The 11,967-nt window shown below is 37.0% G+C and overlaps 1 long non-coding RNA gene and 1 pseudogene across 1 annotated transcript; both read right to left on the reverse strand.

Annotated features, from left to right (window-relative positions):
- Nucleotides 1–1,546: 1,546 nt before the first annotated feature.
- LOC114476933 (peroxiredoxin-like 2A) lies at nt 1,547–4,496 on the reverse strand (annotated as a pseudogene).
- A 5,900-nt stretch (nt 4,497–10,396) lies between these two features.
- LOC114476378 (uncharacterized) lies at nt 10,397–11,343 on the reverse strand. Its single transcript, XR_003675578.1, has 3 exons — nt 11,322–11,343; nt 11,055–11,219; nt 10,397–10,572 (listed from the first exon to the last, which is right to left on the reverse strand). It is a non-coding gene; the product is annotated as an uncharacterized LOC114476378 (long non-coding RNA).
- Between the last annotated feature and the right edge of the window lie 624 nt (nt 11,344–11,967).

The raw sequence follows: 11,967 nt of genomic DNA on the forward strand, positions 1-11,967 counted from the left end.
TGAAACGTGTCATCATCCACACTTAGAGTTAAAGTGCTGGAACTATTACGAACAAAAACTGAAGAATTTATAGTTTGTCAACTTCTATCTTTATTGATATATCCAAAGATAAGACAAGTATGAACATTTGTTACAGGAATGAGGGGAAGAAAGTTTTAGCTTTTGTTTCACATTTTAATTTCTTACGTAGATATTCTTAGCAATCATGGAGCCGTCAGAGCGTCATCAGTGAGGCTAGATTGACTATTTAAACTTCCGTCATGTCTGTTGGAACCTTTGCACCTTGTTTTAGTCACAACTTTGTGTATTAAAGGCACAAATGTATTATAGACAATCCTGTGTCACATATTCGCTCCATGTGTGTAGAACTGTCAGTAATGGTGCTCATTGTTTCTCCCCTCAGTTGTTTTTCTGAATGTTGAAGACTTGACTCAGAGCAATAGAATAAAACTGTCTCATTGAATATGCAATCCTGTCTGGTTCATTTATTTAATAAATAAAAAACTGTTGCAGTTGTATATAGTTAATTTACACACATGCAGCACTGGTAACGTGTTTCATCAGCAAATGAAAGACCTAAAATGAGCAATTAAATGCACACTAAATGACTGAATAATTCATATCTCAACCCCTCCAAATACACATGGATACAAATTTCTCATGCTTATCAGATGATGGCATACTTTTTTTTTTTTTGTCTCAAATTGATGGAAAAAAACAAAAAAAAAATCAAAATCCTACAACTTTCTTCAAATTATTTTACTAACTTAAGTAACAATTGTTCATAATATCAAGGAAATTTAAGTTAAATTTAACAGATTTCATATTGTCAGCCTCTTATATTGTAGTTTATATGTAATTTATACCTGGAAGTGCTAACTAGCGCAAAATATGGTTGAAATTGCTTTTTTGCCAGTCAAAATCTGTGGCTCATTTGAGCTCAAACTGGTCTGTAATTGGCCCCTGAACTAAAATGAGTTTGACACCCCTGCTCTAACCTTTGTAATACTTTTAAGCAGATTTTGATCCAGGATTGTTGGCCTAATTGTTAGTAATAAAATTGTTGACTGTACAATTTAAGACCAATGTAATAATACTGCAGCTAAAAAACACTGAGTTTTTTTTTCTTTCTTGGTTGTTAAGGCTGCAACACCTGATTTGATTTTATTTTTTATTAGATATAATTGATATAATGTACACCTCATAGATCAATGAATGAAACATTTACTCCAAAAAGAAAAAAAGATTGAAATGAATTAATGCTTGAAAGTTTCTTTATCTCCAAAGTAAACACTCCATTAGTTTAGATTTTCATGCACTGCATAGTGGGACGTGTAGCCATGGAGACGGCGTTTATTATGATTATTTGGTTTTGGTATGGTTTTTAGGGATTTTATCTGATTAAATTTGGTAGCTTTATATAACTGACCATTGAAGTCCTGTGTGTACCCTTACTTACATCCTAAAAATACCAGTCACGGTGATACTGGTGAGAAAGAGGGTGCAGAGACAATTTGTAAGGCTCGAAAAGAAAAACAAGACAAAATTGAGTGAAAATCTATTCACGAGGTCTTTATTTAGTCATATGCACAAAATCTAAACATAGGTTTCACACCGTCATTGCTACCAACACCTGCTCCAAACACCACCAATGGTTCTCCTTTTCTGTCAGACAGCTGAGCCTCAGAGTGTGTTTAGGCATCAAACCTGCTCCTCTCTGTGTCGAGTTTAGAGCCAAGTCGTCATTATCACACACTATACTTTCCCCATCAGTCAGAGGAGGACCATAGTGGAGCTTGACCACAAGTGAAAGGGCTTTTACACATAATTGTGCATTACTGACCTTAAAGTTATCAACTACCTGAATGAAGACGCTCCCGTTTGAAAGATGTTTTAAAAGTCTTGGAGGTAGGAAAATGAATCGACTAATGCTGGACTTACACTAGCACTGTCCTGTATTTCACAGCTCTGTTTAAATGCCCGTGAGCAGGTCAATGTGTCAAAAACAGAGGTATTTTGTGATTGTAAAATTAGTATCCTATTGATGGACGGACTTATTTTCACCTCAGTGTGACATGGTAAACTTTAGTTTCTCTAAAACTATCTCCCTGCTTTTGAAGTAGTTATTGTTTCACTGGTACTATTTTTTCAGCTGCCTCCATAACGTCAGACAGCTCCACCTTGTTGCCAAACTCTCTCTCTTTGTGTTCCAGTAGAATTCCCTGCAGACAAACAATGGCGTTAGAACAATGATGTACTTGTGCACACACTAGTCTGTGTGCCAACGACTGGTTACCTGCTCTCCTGCTCCGATGACAAAAACTCCGCCCAAAACAAAGCCCTCTCCATTCATGTTTCCTTGGTAACCAGTCCTCCAGGCACGGATGAAGTTTTGCCACACACCTAAACGAATGAAGGCCAGACCACCCATCTTCCTCTGCAGTGGACCATAAAATTGTTTCTGGAAAAAAAAAAAGGAGAGAGTTTAGTTAGTCTCATCATGACCATCAATAAGCACATTGATAATTGTGTAAATGAAACTCCTGGTGCTTCTGGTTGTTGTCATTCTAAGTGTTAAACTGTTGAAAAAACTCAAAATTCTTTGAAAAAAAACTTCAATTTTCCTCAAATTACAACATATTTCCCTTAATTGAATAGAAAAAAATCTAGGGAATTTATAGTGAAGGTCCTGTTGGGAATGATATCCATCACTTATTGCTTGGACACGGTCAGTTTCTTCCATATTGTATTTTATGTATACGTAGAAGTGCAAACTATGGCACTCATTTTACTCGTTTTCCTGCATATAATCTATGGCTCACTTGAGATCAAACTGCTCCATTTTTGGCCCCTGAACTAAAATGAGTTTGACACCCCTGAGTTGGAAGATGGGGTTTGGTTTAAAATCAGAGCTTTTTCAGATTTTTGTTTACATTTGTGTCTTTTCTAAAGAAACATCTTCAAATCCAATTAACTCAGAGGTTCCCAACCTTGTTTGGATTGTGACCCCATTTCAATAGCAAGAATTTCTGGTGACCCCAAAGACATTTTTTTTTTTTTTTAAATAGAAGTTTTTCATCATATTTGACGATTGTGTTTTAAATTAAAAAATGACCCTATTTACACTCAAGGCGACCCCATGGTTGAAAAACACTGAATTTACTGAATTGAAATTGCTGCAATGCAATATTTAAAAGTGTACCTAACCAAATAAGATTTATTTATGTCAGTACATACTGCTGGGGAAGAGTTCTGTAATTATAATTAATAACTTGTCTTTTTTTAATACTACTTACCTTACGGGAATACTTGCTGTTGTTTTTTTTAAATCCTGTTTTACTGATCACTTATCTATTTATATCTGTACTGTATCTCTTTCTCTCTTTTTTTTTTAATACTACTTGCCTTATGTATATACTTGCTGCTGTTTATCCTGCTGTACGAGCCAATGCCAATGTTCTTATCTGTACTGTAAAGTTAAAGTTTGAACGACTATAATAGAAGTCTAAGTCTAATTAAGATTTATAAGATTGAGTTGAAGCAGGGTTTTTCCAACACCCATTAGACCGAGGGATTCCAACCTTTTCATCTAGAAAGATGTCCCCAGCAAAGTGTGGCCTGAAGTCCTGGATTTCTGTGCCAATGTTTTCTTTGACCACAGCGACCAAAGGGACCCCGAGCGCTTCCAGCTGGGGCTTCAGAGAGGACAGCTCAGAGGCCTCCTGTAACAGGACAAAGTCAGAACTAATGTCGCCTTCTAACCCATGTCGAATAATCACAAACTTTCTAATAATCACCTCTCTGCACAAAAATCATCCTGGGCGCCGCACAGCCATGACCACGGCCCCGTTCTTCTCCACAGGCTCTTTGCTTTGATGACCTTGTCGGCTGCGGCCCAAACAAAATCATCAGTGCATAAAATGCGACACGATAGTGATAATTCACGACTAAACTTGAGGATAAAAGATTTGGCCTGGTGGAAAGACTACAACATTCATGGTCACATTCCAGTGTTTCAAGAGAAACTAATCTGTAACACCAGCAGCTTTTAAAGAGGCGTTTCTTCTATTACTGCTACACAAGCCTCATTCACTGCATACAATGAATGTAAACATGCTGTAAAACACCTCTGTGATGACATAACTTCATGGTTTTAGCTCCTGCTGGCATTCAGCTCAATTCACAGACATTATGTAGAAGTACCATCAGTGGTGGAGCGCAAGTCTGCATCTTCAAGGTAGTCCAGGGAAACGTTGGCACCTTTAGGGCAAACACAGGTCTGTGTTAGCCAGGAAAATACCAGCAAGGGCCGCGCACCACAGCACCCAGACCCAGAGACCACAGACCATCCTAGCAGTTCCCCCTCCACTTGCCAGACCCTGAGGATGACACTGCAACACACAAGGACACAAACATGAACGTTACTGTATGCAACTATGAAATTTTTGGCAATTAAAACACTTCATGTACTACATGTGGTTGAAACAGACAAGCATTTAACCTTGTACTGCTTTGTCACTCTAGAGCAGAGGTTCTCAACCTTGGGGTCGCCAGATGCTTCCAAGAAACTAGAATTTTTTTAACAATTAGAGCTCTTTTACCCTTTTTCTGCAACTACACCAAACTTGCCATATTTTAACCTATTTTCATCACATTTTCTTGCCATATTTTTGCTCCTTTTAATGTATTTTTGCTACATTACTCCCATTTCTGCCACTTTGCCATCAAATTTCAATACCTTTTCTGCACATTATTTCCACTTTCAAGACATTTTCAGCAACTATAAATCCTTTCCACCTTTTCCACCTAATGACCATTATTTGCCGATTTAAACTAATTTACCCTACATTTTAAAATTCCATTACCCACAATTTGCAACATTTAACCAATTTCTGTGGTTTTTAAAATCCCATTTTACCACCGTTTCCACCATTTTTTCTGATTAAAATAAGGATTTACATCTTTAAGATGACTATATACTTTGGCGCAAATAATAAACTTCCTGGATAACAGTGGATATTATTCAGATATATATATATGACTATATGGATGGGCCCCAAAAATCTCTCCCCTTTATTGCTCTGTATCAATGGCCCTGTCTCCACATGACTGTTCTTCAATGTTAATGTCTGTGTTCAACAACCTTCAGCTACAGTGGGAGTGGGGGGTCCCTGGTCTCTTGCACCTTTATTTTGGGGTTGCGGGATGAAAAGGTTGAGAACCACTGCTCTAGAGGACATAGATCAGTTGGTATAATGGTCTCAAATAAACACAAAAAAAAAAAAACCGCTACAGAAGTCTGAAACAGTTTCACATCCTTTTGTGAACTGTAACCTCCAAACATTCGCCATGTCTTATGGTACTTTTATTTTTTTTAAGTATTTTCTTCTTGTGACTGCTTTATTCTGTCATGCAGTTTAAATGATAAGCTGTTGGTTTGTAATCATGGCAAAGAGCTAAATAGTAAAACAGGTCCTTGCCTGGGGTGGTCTTGTTTGGATCGAGACTGGCTTTACTTTGGTGAAATGGAGCAGTCTGGGCTTTCACAAAGAGAGGCCCGACACTGGTGGAGGTCCTCAGAGATGAGGCTGAGCAGTGCAGAGGAAACCTCCACCACAGGGCAGACGGGCACCTGGACAGTGCCAGCATTGCAGAAACTGAGCTACAGACCCTGAAGATCACACTAGAAGAAACACAAATCTTTCCTGAGCAGAGCGTACTGTTGGGTAATGGCATTTTAGAAGAGGACAATAAGTGTGACGTGTTTAATTCCTCGCCCGAAGAAAGTGATTCACTGTCCCATTGTGTAATCTCATCTCTTCTGCATAGTATATAAAACTAAAACGTAATCTTAGCGTCCGTCACAGATTAGTACAATTAAGTGTGAGCATGCAAACATCTTTAAGGCAAGAATGTTGAGCAAGTTCCTTAAACCCAATTCCCCTGCAATTGGCAGCCCACTGCTACCCCTCAGGGAAAATGCAGAGAAGAATTTCACTACGGTGATGAATAAAGGTCACATTAAACTACTGTCTTTATTCTTTATTTGGATCCCCATTAGCTTCCACAAGGTGGTTGCTAGTCCTCTGGGGTCCATAAAAAGTAAAATGTACATTTAAAGTACAATTCAAAAAAGTCAAAAATACAATTAATATGTCAAAAATATTTCCATTTGTAATGAATTACTAGTTTGTCTAAATATATAATGCATACAGTATTATACACATTACAAACAATAAAATTATGAAATGTGCACTTCATCTTGATGAGAATTCACTTTAAAAAAAAATAATTTTGTTTTCTTCTTAAAAGACACTGTTTTTTGTTGTAAAAATAGCAGTCGGACATGAATTCCAAGCAGCAGCTCCTCTATAGATAACAGTTCTTTTCATAGATTCACTTTTGGGCTGTTGGGAGAACAAGCTTTCCTGATGTTACTTGACGAGTCTCATGCGTGTCACAAAACCCACTGTATAAAAGTTTATGATGAAAAAAATCTGGGTAATTTTTCCATTATTATTTGATGCATACACATCAACAAACTTGCCTGCAATTTGTCTTCTACCATTAACCAAGACAGTTTAGAATACATGTCTTTCACATGAGCCACTCTATTCTGAGCAATCTATAGTTTGTTCAGATGTTTCTGAGCAGAGTTTGACCATACGACTGGACAGTAGTGTAAGTGTTTTAAAACCAGGGTTGGGGTCAATTACATTTTTCAGTTACAATTACGTTTTCAATTACCCATGTTCAATTGCAATTCAATTACGATTACAGTGACCAGCATTCTACAATTAATCACAATTACTGAGCCTGAAATAAATAACCTAATAAAACGTAACCTGCCTCTTGTGTTAGCATCTCTTATGATAACAGGTCCTAAATCAGCTGTAAAATACTAATCTTTGATCTAATTTCTTTTCTTTCTATTGGTTACCATGTGATATTAAACATATTTTAATAATCGTTAACTACATATGTGTGGAACTATACATAGAACTGTAACATGGTTCCCCAGTTTTGCATTAAATTATAATTTTTCTAATAAAATTTGAATGGAAATTACAATTACAAAGTCAATTATCTGAACTCCATTACAATTTCATTATGATTACGACACCAACATATCTCTAAAATTACAACTATAATTGTATTTAATTATCAATTACGCGATAACAATTATAATTGACCCCAACTCTGGTTAAAACAATACTTTGGACAGCTATTTTCAATACAGCAGAAAGACAATAATCATAGAATGTATTAGCAATGCCTTTTCCCATCGTGCTGACAATGTGGTTAATTTGATCTGGTCTGTCTGGTTTACAAGGTGACTGCAAGGCAGCAGTGTAAGATGAAGAAGTCCACTTAACACATACAAGTTTAAACAAATATCCTATCTAAATATAGCTTTTAAAACTACAACAACTTTTGTAAACAGAAACAAAGTGAAGGCATCATTTTAAAAAACAACATTATGCTACTGTGGTCATAAGGCCTACTTAACAGAGGGATGAGTTGACAAAAAAGCAGTTACAGCCACGTCACGAAGCCATTTATGAAGATAACAACCTTCTATTATTGTTGTATAACCACATAATATACAAAAGCAGGCATCCCTGAAGATGGAGTGAAATGTACGTTATACACAAAGGGCTTAAAGAGGTAAACGCAGTAGAAGTTCAGAGATACTTTGTTTTTAGTGTTTTATCATTAAACACCGAAATGTGAAAGTGACACGGTGATTAGTACGTAAGCTTATAGCTTAGCAAGAACGAGCTAAATGCTATCTATGCTAGCCCACACATGGAGACCTACTGCTGATGTTGTACATGTTTCACTCACGCACGTGTATAAGTGTAATGAATTCATATAATTATTAAATACATTCACCTGAATGATCACAGAAGCTCCACAGTGTCACCTCTTCAGCCAGTCGTCTGTCAACACGGTGCTGCGCAGGCGCACATCTCAATAGATTTATTAAAGCCAAGATGGGCGTATTTCCGGTGTTCCATGGATACCGATGGCGTGCGTTATCTCATTGGACACTTCAAGTGATTGACAGGTGACTCCTATTGCGCGTTTATGTGATTGATGAGTAAATGAGAAACTTTAACATTGCAATGAAGTGTCTGGCGTGGATAAAGAGGGTTTGATTCCTGAACTACACTAAAGTGAGTGTTCTTAATTGGTTTGTTGTGGAATTTAAACAATTTAGGATTTTACTGCACACAGAGAAGACATTTTGTTGAGATATTGAGTTTACTTACAATGCGAGAAAGCCAACGTTATCATTATGAAGGCCTTCAAGCTAACGTTAGCCTGAGGCTACTTGTCATAATACTACATATTAGAGATATACAATAATGTATAGCACACAGTTCATTTAGGGCAGGGGTCACCAACGCGGTGCCAGCGGGCACCAGGTCGCCCGTAAGGACCAGATGAGTCGCCCGCTGGCCTGTTCTAAAAATAGCTCAAATAGCAGCACTTACCAGTGAGCTTTTATATATATAGATTTATGTATTTAGCTATTCTTGTTTAAATCACACTTACATGTAACTTAGAAATGACAATACATATATATAAACACTTAAAATGTAAAGTGTTTTTTGTGTTTAATACATATTTGCCAACCCTCCCGATTTTCTCCTGATTTCTTTCTGCCCGACATTGTCCGGGCGGACCATCCTTCACTGAGCGTCGTTTCCAGCCGGACAATAATAACGATTACACCGCATAAGAAGAGGAAGAAGACTCTTCTTCCTCTTCTTATGCGGTGTAATTATATTATTGTAATAATAATATTGTTGTAATAATAATAACGATTACACCGCATAAGAAGAGGTGTAATCGTTATTATTGTCCGGCCGGAAACGACGCTCAGTGAAGGATGGTCCGCCCGGACAATGTCAGTGAGGAAATCGGGAGAAAATCAAATCCAACCATGTGTAGGGAAGTGTTTCTGTTATGGTTATAGCCGTTGTTATATAGGCTATGTTTAATTTTCCTTTTGTTGATTATTTTTATTTCAAGCATACATTGCATAGATTGATGGATAATTTATGCAATGTATACCTTTTTTGTTTAATTTTATGTTATTTATTTTATTATTCTACTACTACCACACCACCTTTACCATTTGCACGGGTACTGTGGAATTTGTTCTTTACTTTATATGTGTTTTTTCAAATAAAAGAACACTGTGAAATTGAATTATTTCATTTTCCTTTAAAAAGCAAACTACCCCCCCCCCCCCCCCCCCCCCCCCCCCCCCCGCTCTTTTGAAAATCTCCCTAATTATTATTTAAGTGTGTATCAAACTGGTAGCCCTTCGCATTAATCAGTACCCAAGAAGTAGCTCTTGGTTTCAAAAAGGTTGGTGACCCCTGATTTAGGGGCTTTAATTCAACTCACTTTGCAGAAGCAAGTTAAAAATGTGCTGAAAAACCCATGCACACCTTTTGACTGCTTTTAAAGTCTACATATAAGTCTAATTATACCTAAATTTAAATATTTACTGAGGGTTTCTGTAGCCATCCCTATCATGTTTATCACGTTTTCTTCCTCATACCATTTTTTTTTTTTAAGATAAATAAATACCATATGGGCTGGGGTAGAGGTTCTCAATAATTTTTCCATCTACATTTTCGTGTTTGTAAAAGGGCCGAACTTGTACTCTTAACTTATCTGTCTGCTTTTAAGAAAGCCACTCTAAAAAAATAAATAAATTAAAAAAAAAAGAAGCAAATTGGCTGTGATACAGTACATTCCATTCTCTAATGATTTTTAGTTCTTTTCCTAAATATTTTTAATAGTTTGGATCCATGTGCAGCATCATTCATGCAGATCATTAACTTTGTAACAGGCATTTTAGATGTGTTGTTCAAAATTCAAAGAGAAAATCGACCCATTACACCTTACTCCATATCTGATTTGATTGTGAGCATTGACGGGGTGAAATAATACAACTGTTTTTCTTTTTAGAATTAACTTTTAACATCTGTGTGTGAATTATACTCCATTTACTTTTTCCAGATTGACAGATTGTGTGGCTGGTGAGTGAGACTGTGAACTGAAAAGCAATGAAGGTATTTCTTCACAATGTGTACCACATTCAAGGGAGAAGCAGCCAGTAAAGTCAGACACATTGACAGGTAAGATATGATGTGTTTTGGTTTTATTTTAATTTTCTAAGGTAAATGCATTACATCCATCACAGCACTTTTCAGTTAGGTTCTTTTTGTGTGTCATGTAGCATCCGACTTGCTCTTTCTTCAGATTTTAGAAGCAAATCATCATAAAAACACACAAACTTCCCCGCACACAGGCATCAAGCAACAGCGATGGAGCAACACATCATATTATGTCTTAACAGTGTTTTGGTCAGTGTAGTTTTGCTGGAGCAGATATTTAATCTAAACCTCTTATTTATAGTCAAAACATGCTCATGGATACGTGCATCTACCACGCCATGTCCATTGTAATCTGGCGGGCGGCTCTCAAGACAGCCAGCATATTTACTTTATCTCCAAACTCCTTCTCACGATGCTCCAGTAGAATCCCCTGGTGGAATAAAAACATCACCCGTCACAAACCATAACAAACAAGCAATGATACGGATGTATTTTTACTAGGGCTGAACGATTAATTGCATTTGCGATATTATCGCGATATCATAAAACGCATTTTTTGTCCTGTCTTGTACTGTCCTGTTGAGTTCAGAGAGTGTTCAGGAAGTGCAGTCCACATGTTTACATGTTTCACAAAATGTGAAGTTAGCTGGATAAGTTGAAGAGGTAAAGCCACAGAAGTGTTTGCTTTATTGTTGTAATCTGTGTTATTAAATGTATATTTTATATTTATTTAAAGTTTAAATAAATCTGAAATTGTTTATTCTGAAACAGATCGATTTATTGCTTGTGTTCATTGAAAAAGACATGACAAGCGGCCCTTGAAAAAATAATCGCATATTAAATCGCAATCGCCATTAGATTATTTTACAAAATCGTTCAGCCCTAATTATTACTATGTTTTTTGTAGCGTACCTGATCTCCAGGTCCAATGACGAATAACCCACCTAGCACAAGTCCTTCCCCTCTCCAGTTTCCTCTGAAGCCCTTCCGATAGGCCCTCCAGAGGTTCCTCCACACCCCCACACGCAGAAACATGGAGAAAAACATCCACCTCTCTTGGGGGCCGTAGAAATTTCTCTGCGTAGGACCAAAGTAGCTTATCGGCTTAAATGTATAAACCCTAATTTTAATACCATGACATTCTGAAGTTTAAAGAGAAGCACTGTGCTTAAATCAAACCTGATGATCCACATAGACTTTCCAGAGAAGTACTTCTTGAAGAGGTCCAGCTCCTTGCCAATGTTTTCTTTCACCACTACAATTAGTGGGACTTCAATGTCCTGTAGCTGGGACTTGAGAGAGGACAGCTCAGCAGCCTCCTGCAGATTGAGGATACATAGAAATACACATAATCAATGGAAACTGGCTGTCCTAATTCATGCACACATGGTGGCACACCTCCTACCTCTCTGCACAGCAATCATCCAGGTCTTCGTACAACCATGACCACGGCACCCGTCTTCTCCCACAGAGATTTAGCCTTTGGTTTCTCATGGACTGAAAGCAACCACACAATTTAAAAAACGAAGAAGTTAACAGCAATTGTTTAAATTTAGTACAGTTTAAATAAGTACTGTTTTGATCATTTCATACATTTGATGATACAATTCTATAGTTTTTTTTTAAATCTAAAAGTATTTTTTTCTAATTTAATAGGATTAGTGTGTTTCAATCTTTCTTTCATATTCCACTGTTTAAAAAGGGAATGTAGAAAGACACTTTCTCAGACAAACATTATAATATACTAATTATTACACCTGATACCAATCCATTTAAATGAACTAAAAAAAAACACACACAAATAAACAAACCGCTAGCCCTCTGT

This window comes from Gouania willdenowi, chromosome 15, assembly GCF_900634775.1.
Source record: "Gouania willdenowi chromosome 15, fGouWil2.1, whole genome shotgun sequence".
Taxonomy (NCBI): domain Eukaryota; kingdom Metazoa; phylum Chordata; class Actinopteri; order Blenniiformes; family Gobiesocidae; genus Gouania; species Gouania willdenowi.